The sequence below is a fragment of the Sardina pilchardus genome, chromosome 23 (genome assembly GCF_963854185.1).
Source record: "Sardina pilchardus chromosome 23, fSarPil1.1, whole genome shotgun sequence".
NCBI classification, from domain to species: domain Eukaryota; kingdom Metazoa; phylum Chordata; class Actinopteri; order Clupeiformes; family Clupeidae; genus Sardina; species Sardina pilchardus.
Window position 1 is genome coordinate 25,619,493 of NC_085016.1, and position 14,206 is coordinate 25,633,698.

The 14,206-nt window shown below is 38.6% G+C and overlaps 1 long non-coding RNA gene across 3 annotated transcripts; it reads right to left on the reverse strand.

Annotated features, from left to right (window-relative positions):
• Nucleotides 1-11,245: 11,245 nt before the first annotated feature.
• LOC134071312 (uncharacterized) lies at nucleotides 11,246-12,652 on the reverse strand. Of its 3 annotated transcripts, none has more exons than XR_009937045.1 (4): nucleotides 12,530-12,652; nucleotides 12,297-12,382; nucleotides 11,944-12,079; nucleotides 11,246-11,680 (listed from the first exon to the last, which is right to left on the reverse strand). It is a non-coding gene; the product is annotated as an uncharacterized LOC134071312 (long non-coding RNA). The 3 variants fall into 3 exon arrangements; XR_009937046.1 differs by having other exon boundaries at nucleotides 12,297-12,445; nucleotides 12,530-12,643; XR_009937044.1 differs by having other exon boundaries at nucleotides 12,297-12,643.
• Nucleotides 12,653-14,206: the final 1,554 nt, after the last annotated feature.

A 14,206-nucleotide genomic window follows, 5' to 3' on the forward strand; every position in this document is an offset into this window, starting at 1 on the left:
ACTTTTGAGCGCTGATGCCCACACATTTTTCCACCTGTAGCCCAAACCGTAAGACATAAAGTCATGAAATTTGGTACGCTGATAGAGGAGACTACCCTGATTGACACTACCAGGTTTCATGCTCGCCACTCTCACGCCCTAGCGCCACCAACTGGTCAAAGTTGGAAAACACGTTAATGCCTGTAACGTTTGATCCGTATGGCCGATTTTGATAAAACTTATACCATTGGAATCCTCTGACTCAGCTGATTCCAACGCACCATGTGATGTAATTTTCCGCCATGATGGATTTTCCACCATTTTGAATTTTGTCCAAAGTCAAAGTAAAGCGACTCTGGCCGCATAGTTCCTCCGATCGTCATGAAACTTGGCACGCGTGATCTACAGACCAAGGCGAATCAACCGCTTTGATTTCGCCTTCATACGTCCAAGCGTTCGCCTGTGGTAACCAATTAAATTCAGCGAGCGAAGCCGCCAAACAGGAAGTGTGCCTATCTTGGAAATACTGTGACGTATGAAAGCCATATTTGGTGGGATGACTTGAGACCCCATCCAAAGCACCCTCAATAAATTTGGTGTTATTTGGTCTGTTGATGGCTCTATAATTAGCAAAAACGTGTGTGTTGGCGAATGTAAACTATTAAGCAGAATAGCTCATCTTAAATTGCTTAAGTAATGCCAAAAGGACATTCTAGAGTGATTTAAGATACAATGTTGATATTTTTTTTTTTAAAAATCAAAGTATGCCAAGTCTTGCAAAAGGAACTGGCACGAGTCCCATCATCTAGTAGTTGTTATGACACAGTTAAGCCCAGCTTGGTTACATACCGCAACATCGTACCATTGTCATTGTCTGAATTAATTAGCTGAGATATTCCGCAACGGTGCAATGCACATGATTGACTTGGATTGTCCGCAACGTTGTCTCATCCCGAGACTGAGTAGATCTTAACGACGCCATGGCCTCTAGAGGCAAGTACGGACTTACTCGTGTTAATCCACATTGATGTCCAGGTGCAATTTATAGTTGCAATCCCACGAGTTCTCACTGTGACGGTGTTTCATTTTTGACAATTTGTAATGGTTTCTCTTCGTAATGAATTACTATTTAGGAGATTGTAATGATTACAGGACATTGTTTTATATATTTGTGATGTTTTGAGAGGAATTCGATTTTATTTCTTGTTATTTACCATAATTGACCGGAGCATTCTGGGTAAATCACTCTGTTAGAAAGACCGCTCCTGCACGTATGCACCAGTCATTATGTTCGTGCACTTTCTGAGCGAGAGAGACATTGTGCTATCTTTGGCGTGCGTGTGATGATAATTGACCATAAAGTGAGTTTGACACCTCATTCCTACATGTTTATTGTTTAGTCAATAATATTGTCACGGTCTGAGCCGACCAAGATTTCGTTTATGTTATTGCACTCAGTATTTACCAGTCATTTGTTATGTTAGAGCGCCATCTACTGGCCTTATCAGAATCTACTTTGGAGTGAAAGAAGGCTAGTAAATACTTCCTGCTTAGCGTTAAAACGAGAGAAGTCACTGAGATGATTCACACTGGTTGCTGTCTCCAGACAATTTATGTTTTTCACCTGCTATAGTTATTTCTTACCCATACGAAGGCAATGCCTGTAAGTATACATTGTTCTAGTGAAATATGTGTTTAGACATAAGTACAGAAAATACGATATGTGAGAAAGATTTCTTTGTTTTTTGATATGGCGGTAATTCGCTATATGCGTGGCTAGACAAGACAAATGAAAATAGTTTATTTTTGTATTGACAGTTTTACAGCATAAATGAAGGAAAGGAGAAAAAAGTGAAGATTTCCTGCATTCTTTGTTCGTCCTTGCCTAGTGATTGTAAACTTGCTGGATAGCTGAGCTAGCTCAGAATTAGTGAGGCCAGTAGCCTACAATAGGCCTATTTACTGTTCAGCATGTTGTAACGTGCCTGAAACATGTTGTTTAACGTCTTTAGAAGATGTCATGGAGATTAGGCCTATTGTTTACTTTCGCTTTGCATTTTTATATGTAGGCTAGGCTACTGCTTTTGGATTCGTTGTGTATCCTTTGAATGTGCACACGTTTACATCTGTATTAGCATGTAGAATTCATTATAGTTTGAGTGATTATGTAGAAAAGGCCGGGACATTTGTGTGTTCACTGTGATTTAGCATTTGTTGCGATATTTCATGTGGTAAACTCGCGTGCCTTCCTGTTAAGTTTCTTATTTTTGTTAGTACCTGCAGAGACGTGCAAGTTCGTTGTGCACTTAAACAGAGATAATTAATTTACCTTTTGACAATTCCTGCAGTTATCCTGAGTAATCCAGTCTTTGACATTCAGAGTTGCGAGTCATTGATGAAAAGTAAGTTTGTATTTAATTCACACTGGTATGCAAGAGGTTTGCTAATATAGTTAAACTTGCTCTTGACATCATTTCCATGAAGTAATAGTGTAAGTGTTCTTTGAAATTATAATACTTAATGTGTTTCGCTTAGGAATCTACCGTTTAGCGTTATACTGTTGTAAGGATGTTGCATTTCCAAATAGAGGAAGTTTTTAACGCTATTACACCGTACCATTTTACGCCGCTAGATGGCGTAATTGACCACATAATAACTGTAGTCACGAACAAAAAGTTTATATTAAAGTATATAAATAGCCATACCCATATTTCTCTGTATGGAAATCCTGAATGTCTCTGCTGGAACAATACAAAGTTAAACCCCATCTCTTCTCCGTCCTATATTCTAACCGATATACCATCCAGTATATTGCCACTACCTACCCGAATCAGTGCAAACCTATAACCTCCCCAATAATAATAGTAATTATAATTAAGTAAAAATAATAGTTTCCGCTTTAGGGAGAAATCCCAGAATTCCACTACAGCTAAGGAAAGTGGGAGCTACGTTTTTCGACTCAAGCTTATGTGTGGAGACTTAAACTGGGAAGTTTGGCCCACTTATAGCAGTTAACAATTCTAGGTCCAATTAATTACATCCAATACAAAGTGTTATAGAAAGTATTACTGTGTGTTTCATTTAACTATTGTTCATGGTAAACATTTAATTAATTTAGGCTATGGGTGGTATAGGTGAATTATTACCACACAGTTACTATTTAGAACTACGTAATCCTTAATTGAGATTTCATTGAAAGTGATAGGTTGAACTTTTAAAAAGGGGTTTAAAAACTATTTTTGTACTTTCATTTTATTATGTCATACTGAACTGAATTCTAAGAGTTAAAAACAAAGGATACAATAAATGTTTTGTGATTGTTGCATTATGCATAGTATTTCATTTAGGATAAGCTATATCAAAGCAGGTAGAAGTAACTGTAGTCACTTGACATTTCTGAGGATTTACATATTTCCACCAGGGCAGTGGTAAAGACATTCTTCAGTGGAGGCACCACAGTTAATCACGCTATCAACATCGTCTTACCTTTTCTTCTGTTATTACTAATCTTTAACTTTATGGTAGACAGCGAGTCCAGCAAATTGAGAACCTAGGATCCTGTTTATGTTTATGAATGTGACTCCAGTATATGTTGAGACATACGGGTGGAAAAATAGGTTACATTTATATAATGCAAATGATTAAGTTAACAATATCATTGAATATGTTGTACAAACAAGAAGAGCGAAATGGTAAACTTTTAAGAAATCATCATCCACATCATAGTTTGACGCTGTGTGGGGTTATGGACTTGACAGTTTTGCATGGAATTGCCCATACAGTATACACATATATATATATATATATATATATTAAGATTTGACACATTGCAGTTTTTTAAAGGAGTCCTAGAATTCAAAACCACATTCACCTTGTTCCTGTTGAATTTAGGCTGCGAGCAGTGTCCAAAGGACAACACCAAAGACTTTACCGCGTCTCCCGCCTGCTTTCGTATGTAAATTGGGAAATAGAAACAGCCGTGTTGAAATGGTCCAATCTGAACAGAGCTCAGATAACACGTAATAGGCGCCCATCCCCCTTTAGATACACCCCCTCTCATTTGCATACCTTCGATTAATAATTCTTGTTAAACTGCTCTTACGATGCTAGTATCTAGATATGTGGTCTATGGCAGAGACGTTGTAATGCTAGCGTTATTACAGCTAACTTTGGAGAGTTACTATACTAAGAAATGTACTGATAAAACTTACCAATCTAACACATTCATTCTGTTGGGGAATCTGCTGCACTTCATCTTCGTCAGAACCTTCTTCTGACTCGGTTTATACATATATGGCTGTATTCCTTATTTAAATCCATTGTTGATAGCTTTATCAAAGACTGGCTTTATTTACCAGCAGTAAACGTAGTTTCACTTTGCTCTAGCTTCAGACCGGTGGATTGAGCCAATCAACTTTCAGGACATATCGGCCAATCGACCAATCAGCGCGCATCTCATTTGAATATTCATGAACTTGCTGAGTGGGCGGGAAAAACAAACTGTTTCATTGCAAGGCTTATTTATGACCTTGTATTAGGCGATCTAGCAGTGCTCCTGGGGCGTTTTCAGCCCCACAAATTTACATATGACATTATTTAGGCTCAAAGATCAATTTGTAATGGTCAAAAAATGCGTTCTATGACTCCTTTAACCCTTTGTTGACGAACCACGTAAATATCGTTCCTCCAAGAACGATGACGTTGAGTCTAATAACTCCGCCATACCTCAACTGATTTTATAAATGAAAACTTCCTCATAAACGTCACATCATAAGCTTTACAGTGATATGATTGGTTAAGGGATTTGTGGCGCGAATTTGTTTCACTACTTGAAGAGAAAACAAGAAGTTGAAATGTCCCTCTGCCTGCTGCATCTGAAGGAGCAACGCTAGCTGTCATCATACATCAGACATGATAACGTCGTCTGAAGGACAAACTGGTGGATGAACTGAGGTAAAACAGTCTTTTTATGTGTTGTTATTGTACCTATCCATGTTATTACTTCAAAATCGTTTTTATTTAGCTATTTTTACCAGTAATTGCACCGTGAGTGTGTGACCGTAACATATGCGTCTGTGTTTACTTCAGCTCGCAACATTTGCGGGTGTTTTAGCAAACTCTTATCTTTAGTAAAATGTTGCTATTTTCTATGTTTATTGGGGGGTAACTGCTAGGACTGTCACTTTAGATATGTATTCAATTTGAACGAAATAGCCTGTCATGTAATGCTACAGCAACTCATAACATTAGCTGTAAGTTAGGTAGAGCTTCTCGCTCCAGAAATATTTTGCCCACGACGCGTCCTCCTGTCCTGACCAGTGTCTCTCAAATGCTCTATCTATATAATCTCATGTAAAGGACACCTGATTGGTAGGCTATTATATTCCCAAATAAACCAGTTATTTCGTCGTTTTTTATTTAGCCATTTTACTAGTAATTGCGCCGTGTGTATATAACCATTTTGCGTGTGTTCACATCAGCTGGTTGCTGGTGTTTTCGCAAACTGTTGTCTTTAGTAAACTGTTACTATTTTCAATGATTTCTTGGGGGGTAACATGGAAAACGTGGAAAGCTAACTACTAGGACTGTTACTTTAGAGATGTATTCAAGTTTGAACGAAATAGCTTGTCAGGTAATACTACAGCAATCATTACCGTTAGCACGCTAGCTGTACATTTCCAGCTCCAGATATATTTTTGGTTCGACATGCCCGGGACGCGCCCTCCTTTCCTGATCAGTTTCGCTCAAATGCCCTATCTATATCACCTTATGTGACGGACATCTATTGGTAGGCTATTTTATTCTCAAATAAACCAGTTATTTCGTCGAAATATGTACCACATTTTACAGTTATATGCAGCCAAGTTGATTAGCTTGCTAGATATGATCTGTCAAACATGAAAGGTGCTAATGTATCCAAACGTGATGATTGTGCCAGGGGTCTAGCGCAAGGTTTTCGTTTATTGTCGGCTACTTTTGCATATGAAGACGTGTGAATGTGTCATAGCTATTGCTTAGATCGTAGACTATAATTTTCTTGATCAAGGTTATGGCGATACTTGCCAACTAACGTTAACATGTCAAGTGGGTATTTTCTCTACTCCACGTCGAGACGCAATATTTCGTCTTTACGCTGCCACGAAATAACACGGTGTGTGTGTGCATACATGTGCTCTCTAGATGGTTTCTGTCTTATTTTCTTGCTCAAGTTGTCTTATATTAGTGTTGGTTTGCAAGCTGGTCTGTAATGCTTAGTCAAGGATTTAATACTAACTTGCTTCAAGTGAGTTCACAGGCTAATGTTATTTCTCCAAATCATCAGTCAGCCTTCCAGTGACTGATGAAAAAGGACATAGAGGTGATTCAGATTGTATTGTAACAACCAAGTAAGTTATTTACAGGCTTATCTTTTTTCTCCTCATTATTTTAGATGGAGGAGGAGAAGAGCCAGTATGCACGGTTGATGGAGTCTCTCAGGGAAAGGAGACAACTGATCGCAGAGGAGCTCCAGGTTATCGGTGAGCATCAAGGATCATGAAGGGATGGACACTGAGTACGTGGATAGCCAGCTACTGAGTGAAGAGGATGTGGAAGAAGAGGAGGAGAGTAATCTCCCATCATCCTCAGCTGGGTAACTATGTTTGTGTGTGTGTGTTATTTCTCCAAGTCATCAGTCAGCCTTCCAGTGACCGTGTCTTTAGTGAAAAAGGACATAGTTTGAGGTGATTCAGATTGTATTGTAACAACCTAAGTAAGTTATTTACAGGCCTATCTTTTTTCTCCTCATTATTTTAGATGGGAGGGGGAGAAGAGCCAGTATGCACGGTTGATGGTCTCTCAGGGAAAGGAGACAACTGACTGCTGAGGAGCTCCAGGTCATCAACTACAGGATCATGCAGGGATGGACATGGAGGAGTACCTGGATAGCCAGCTACTGGGTGAAGAGGATGTGGAAGAAGAGGAGGAGGAGGGGAGTGATCTCCCAACATCCTCAGCTGAGTAACAATGTTTTTGTTTGTGTGTGCGCTTGCAAAACTGCGCATGTGCACAATTTGTATCGTTACAAGATTATTACTTGTTATAATAATGACAGGAATAGTGGTAATAGTTTCATTACATTTATATTTACATTTCTACTAATTAACATTCTTATGACAATCTATTTTGGGTTTGGTTAGCCATTCCCTGACAGGCCCATGTCAGGTAGGAAGCGTAGACGCTTGTTACAGAGTTGTCTTCTTACTCTTGTAGTTCTAGTACTGCTTGTTTGTAAATGTTTAAGTGTTATACCTGGGTTCTTAAAGATTTAATATAATTTATCCATTTTAAAATAAAATTGAACTATATTTTTTCCATTAGAAATCGTGTGTCAGTGTCTTTTCTCTATTCTTGTTTTCGTAACAGAATGATCCATAGAGAGAAGCATTCTCAATCAGCTAGTCTTTACTTCACCTTTAGTCTTTCCTCACTCAAAAAGGTTATTGGCTCTTAAGGCAAGGTAAAACATGCCACATTTAGCTATATAACTGAGATGGTTAAATACACTTATGTTTATTACATGACCAACATATCTGTGTATTTTGGAGTTGAATTTTAAATCAGGGAATGAAAGCATTCTACTTTTTAAAAATTCTACTCGTCACTTCAACTTGCAGTTATAAGTAAATTGATCATAACTTTTGAACCAAAGGTAATACATTGATTCTGTTTCTTTCACTGAAGAGAGCACAACATTGTCTATAACTCACACACTATCTGCGATAGCTATTAGGTAAAACATAAGATTTATCTTGACAAATATATGTTTTCGTGTTTTTTAAGGTTGAATTTTGAAGGTATTGTTTAAAAACAATGTATGTTACACTTAAACTTATTAACCATGATGTATACCATTTTAAAGGGCTAGTTCTTCTGATCACAATGATGGGTTTACTATATCTCTAGCATCTAGCATATCCACACAACAAGCCTTTTTGTGTCACGGTGGCATCAAGTATGAAAAACGGAATGTTTAGTGCCATCTGCAAAGGTCCAATAAATTTATCATAACATTTGAACAAAAGCTGACAGATTGGTTCTGTTTTTTTCAGTGAATAGAGGACAAAATTGTGAATCCCTAACATGCTCTAGGTTTTTCTCTACCTACAACAGAAATTGGGGGAAAAATGAGATTAATCTTGACTAATTGATATTTTCGTGTTTTTTGGGGTTGAATTTTGAAGATATATTTTACAAATATGTATGTTCTCTTCAAATATATTAGCTATATTTTATACCATTTGAAAGCCCTGTTTCTTCTGATTACAGTGGTGGGTATATTGTATCTCTGCCATGTAGCATAATCACACAATACACCTTTTTGTGCCATGAGGCCATTGAGTATGAGAAAATGGAATGTTCGGTGCAGGCAACAAAGGGTTAATGCAGGGATTATTTATAAGTCAAAGAATTGTGGGTAGATGTAGGTGAACTGTGCAACATGCAGTTTGTGGACAAGAGGCAGACGTAAAACACAGATATTTGGGTTTGAGGGGGTGTTGTGTGTGTGTGTTTGTGTGAAAGTCTTCGTTGCTGTTGCCGTTGTGGGTCAACTCAGCAACATGCAGTTTGTGGACAAGAGGCAGATGTAACGGACTGATGCTTCTGTTTGAAAGAGGTGTATGTATGTGTGTGTGTCTGTGTGTGTGTGCCTTGTTGCCGGTGTACAGTATTTCTGAATATGAATGCTGTCTGGACAGGAAATGGCATAGCTTTTATCACATGCAACCAATCCAAAATCGATTTCATATTCAGAAACGTTAACCAGTAACAGCCTGGTTGCTTTGACATATCAACACCAAATTTCATCCTATTACACCATTTGAACAGGTGATTCGTCCTGTTTATTCTACCATCAATTTGAGGCTATAACACATTGCAACTTACTCAACAGTGAGTAAACAGCAGATGTTCCCGCAATACTCCTAACATTACTCGTATTTGTTCCAGAAACATGCCTAGTTCCTTAGGCTCCTTCCTTCTTTCAGTGGTTACGTGTTTCATGCTGGCTATTCGTGAACAACTCATACATAATTCAACACAAGGTCTACAGACCTTAGAGGTGTACATTTCATTTCCATACATCAAAGCGTTCGCCCATGGCAGCCAATGAAATTCGATGGCGAAGCCTCCAAACAGGAAGTGAGGTCAAATCTCGGAAACGCTTTGAGGTGTCAAGACCATATTTGGTGGGATGATTTTGGACACCATCCAAAGTAACCTCAGTAAATTTGGTGCAATTTGGCCACTAGGGGGCGTCGCAATTAGCAAAAATGCATTTTGTCTCATACGGTATCTCTTTATGTCTTTGGGATGACATCCACATTTTTACATTGGAGGTGCTCTGGGACATACCACTGATGAACCTAGGCAACCCTTCACGTCAGTGTAAGAATTCGGCAATCGAGGGCAACGCCGCCAAACTCGAAGCAGCTTCGCGTCTTGGCCAAACTTTGGCGCTTTGACCTGAGGACGAGCGGTCGCGTCTCCTGCCGGGCGCTGTCGCTGCGCGTCTGAGCAAGCACACTTCGCACTTCCCACCGGGAAATGCATTCTAGTTCATTCTGTGGAACAAGTTGTTTTCCTCAATGTCGTTCTGAAAAACAAAGCATTAGGATAAGTTAGCTAACCTATGAAGAAAAATATCGACATTTTTCATTCACTCAACTCGCATTAACTTAGTGTTATTAATTTCTGCCATCTATCAAACTAGTGCAGTGCCCGTTCAAGCAATGTTTTCAAAGAAACGTGTTGTCCAATGACGTTGATGCATGTAGATTAGGGTTTCTCACCGGGCGTGGTACCGCCCCCCAGGGGGCGTACGGACATTGTTGGGGGGCATTGTGGACGAGGCAGCATAGAGGGGGGCGCTCGGGCACAAATGGGGGGCGTGAATCACTGTTATTCATCTCAACTTTTAAGCCTCTGACAGTGACTACACATAGTGTACATTTGAATTTTGATTAAAACGATGTCTTTGTGCAAATGATTGAATTGATGTCAATGCTACATGGTACTAGTTCTCAAACTATGGGCCGCAGACCGGCACCGGTCCGCAGCGTGAACACTGCAGGCCTACGGTCCACATAGTGAAATTATTCCCGGCGCTTCGTCTGATTTGCAACTGATCAAACAATCGTGGACCGACAGAAAAAGAAAACAAAATTTCTGTAATCAGGAAATAGGCTACTCGCTAGTTTGGCGTCTTCAAACATACAGGCATGCAAGTAAGTGGTGTTATGGGCGTGCATTCAATGCATGCATGTGCGCGTTTAGGCGAGAGAAACTGAAACTACTTGATAAGAACGTTATTGGTAGCAAATCTCCTTTGCAACCGGTTGGAAGGCTATTTAATTATGTAACAACATTTATAGAACGACGTGGATTCTTCCAACGTCCATAACATAGCAGAGACTATAAGTCGAATATTGAGTATTGTTTTGCCAAATTTGAATATAACATGGCCAAAAGCTATTGAAGCATATCTTCCTTTTTACTGTAACTTCAAGTCAGTAATTTCTGCCTATCTGCTCGGTCACTTAGCCTACACTGTAAAAAATTTACTGTAAAATTTACAGTAACTTACTGGCAACAATTGGCCAGTAAGTTACTGTGAATACCTTTTACAGTAAAGGTACTGTATTTCCATTTACAGTATTAATATATTCACTGTAAAATGAAAAACAATTAAATACTGTGATTTCAGTCGTATTTACAGTAACTTACTGGCCAATTGTTGCCAGTAAGTTACTGTGAAAACCTTTTACAGTAAAGGTGCTGTATTTCCATTTACAGTAACTTACTGGCCAATTGTTGCCAGTAAGTTACTGTGAATACCTTTTACAGTTAAGGCACTGTATTTCCATTTACAGTAACTTACTGGCCAATTGTTGCCAGTAAGTTACTGTGAAAACCTTTTACAGTAAAGGTGCTGTATTTCCATTTACGGTAACTTACTGGCCAATTGTTGCCAGTAAGTTACTGTGAATACTTTTTACAGTAAAGGTACCGCATTTTCATTTACAGTATTTTATGTATTTGCTGTAAAGTGAAAAACAATTGATTTTAAATTAAGATATTTTTTTTTTTAGTTGTATTTACAGTATTGGTTGTTTCCCTGTAGAAGCTAGGTCAGTTAAATACTGTGAATTCAATTGAACTTACATTAGCAGTCATTAATAGAATAACTCATATTCCAAAATATTTCAGTTAACTGCAGACAATAAAACAATTTTAACTTTTGTTATTTATTTAAGACATTTCAAATGTATGACTGAAGTGGATGTTGACAGACAACAGTAGACATGGTTTGAACACAACCACAACCTTATCTGATTTGACACAGATAAGGGGGTTAAAAGCGCAGTGTGTGTAAGTGCAGTATGGCAACTGGCAAGTCTATGTAATGTAGTATAAGGAGTTGTGTGTGTACAGGATGCGGAGTAAAGAAACTCATCCCCAGTCTGTTTTGTGGGTGTTCCCTCAGTCTGCCACGTGGGAACAGAGACGTCTGCTTGACCTCAGTGGTTTAAACAGTCCGTGGTCAGAGCGTGAAATGTCTTTTGAAATACTTTTGGGCCGTTGTTGTACTCTTCTGGTATAGGTATCCTGCAGGGTAGGGAGAGGTGCTCTGATGGTACCTTTCGCAGTAAATGTCAAGTGTCTGAAAAAGAGAAAGAAAGCATACATTACAATTGACCCCGTTCATGAATATACAGTAATTAATGCAAACTACTCCGGTTGTGTGACAAATAAAAGCAAACACACACTAGTCAGGTGCAATAGATAGAAGTAATGCAGATGTGTACAATACACCACCATAGCAAAGTTTGGGAGTTCACTTTGATATGTCCAGTGTTTTTTTTTCCGAACATTTCGAAGTGACCCTACACTTCTGAACAGAAGTATGTCTATGTGATATCATACCTAATCTCATAATTGCCTGCGGCAACTCTGCCTTCATGCGAACACCACTTTTCTGATGCCTAACATACTGTAGGCCATCTCCCATCTGACTTGCAATAGCAGCCTCTGGCTCCAGGCTGGGACTTCTGGATGGCTCCTAAAAAGAATAAACAGCAATTGCCATTTAATTTGTTAATAAACAGCAATTGCCATACAAAACAAATCATAGCTTTAAAAAATAAGCAAGGCAATCAGATGTAGAAATAGAAATGATAATTACCTTGCCATGAGGCACCCTTGCCACCCTTGTCACCATCTATGTTACTTCTTGATATCAGTTTATTTATGAACATAAATAAAACACAAACACTTACACCATGTTGAGGGCAGCAGCCATGGCTAACAGACATCATCAGGGTAGTGCCATCAGGTAGTGCCATCAGGGTAGACCGACTTCGCCCTGGACAGTTGTTGACAGTTGAGCCCACAAAGTCATAACAGACACATGAAAGGAGGGGATAAACTAAACAGTTACAGACACAAATACAGTACATGCACACATATTAAATGCTATATGCGTGTGTCTCTATTTGGTGAGTGAACTCACTTGCAGGCTTGGAACTTCTTCCTTATGGAAGTGACACACATTTGGAACATTCCAAAATGCACACAGCCTAAGTGTCTCTGACACAGCGTTCTCAGGGCAGCAGTCCTCACACCACCTACTAACAGAGGGAACAGCAAGAGGCTTACATTAATTAATACATTGCAAAACACACAGAACATGAAAAGACCATCACTGAAGCACTACTACACTCACATGCATCTTAAATAAACACATGCCTCAATGTAAGTCACCAAACATTGGGCAAATAAAGGCTATAAAATGAATACCATTTAGCCAAACACTACCCTTCACAAACTAAAGATCCCTTTACTTATCGGCATGATATTTCTAGTAATTGAAATTCCCCAAATGCTCCCCTTTCACATCCACTATATGATGGATCTATGAGCATGACTATGCAAAACTACAGTTCCTAAATTAGGGGTGAGATAACTTACACATCAGCCTACTTCATTAATTTGTTTTAATGGTCCTCTTTCCAGTTATAGCAACACTACATATTATGCATCAACACACTACATGTATTAAGTTTAACGTTAACTACCCATGCCCCATGGAGTTCGCAAAGTAATGTTACTAACTAGCTGCTAACGTTAACAACTTTCACCTGTGTCTGTCTGCTAGCTAACTTCAGCCTTCAGCCTGCATGGTAACTTTATCCACTTTAAGCTAAGCTACTTGCGTCTGATATTTCATTCAAACTAAAACTCTACATTCATAACAACATATCAGACTGAATTATTGCTAGATATGATATTGACTATCATTCGAAAAATCCCACATGACATGATGGTTAAGTTAGTTACTGGAAAAGTTAACATTAACAGCTAACATCGCTAACGCTAGCGACGTTAGCTCGCTAGTTCTAGCTATCGATATGTGCTATGCTGATTCTAACATGACAATAATGGCTTTGGTTAACATTTCATTGTGAAAACAATACATTTCTAATAAATTCCCGTTTTCAATTGGCATACAAAAGTACTGTAATTCTTACCTTGAATATGATGTTTGTAGGCTACAGAGTTGAAGATTGCAGTCAGATTCATAATTGAAAAGTGACGGTTGATGGTTGAAGTGAAGTCACTCTGGCTGGAGTTGAAAAGTCAGGGGTGGGGGATGGGAATTACTGCGTGTGCGCATGCGCTTATCAAGAGGCGATAAGCAGCCGTTAAAAACAATCGTGGAAAATTATTAGGCTGAAATGTGTTATGCTTGCTCAATAGTGTGATCAAAGCCTTAATTCTTGACATCAAATTGACTTTCTCAACCGTCTCTGGTATGTCATTATGAGTTAAAAGAAAGATAAGATTAAAAAAGGGAAAACACAGTAGGCTAGTTTACTTAACTATTTACAGTAGCCAGGCTACTAGTGGCTATATTGTGATTTGTTTACAGTAGTGTTTTGGCTACTGTAATTTCTATGGTAACACTTACTACTGTAATTGTAGTTTACAGTAGAGGTACCGCATTTCCATTTACAGTATTTTATGTATTCACTGTGAAATGAAAACCAATTAAATACTGTGATTTCAGTAGTTTTACAGTAACTTACTGCCCAATTGTTGCCAGCAAGTTACTGTGAATACTTTTTACAGTAAAGGTACCGCATTTCCATTTACAGTATTTTATGCATTCACTGTAAAATGAAAACCA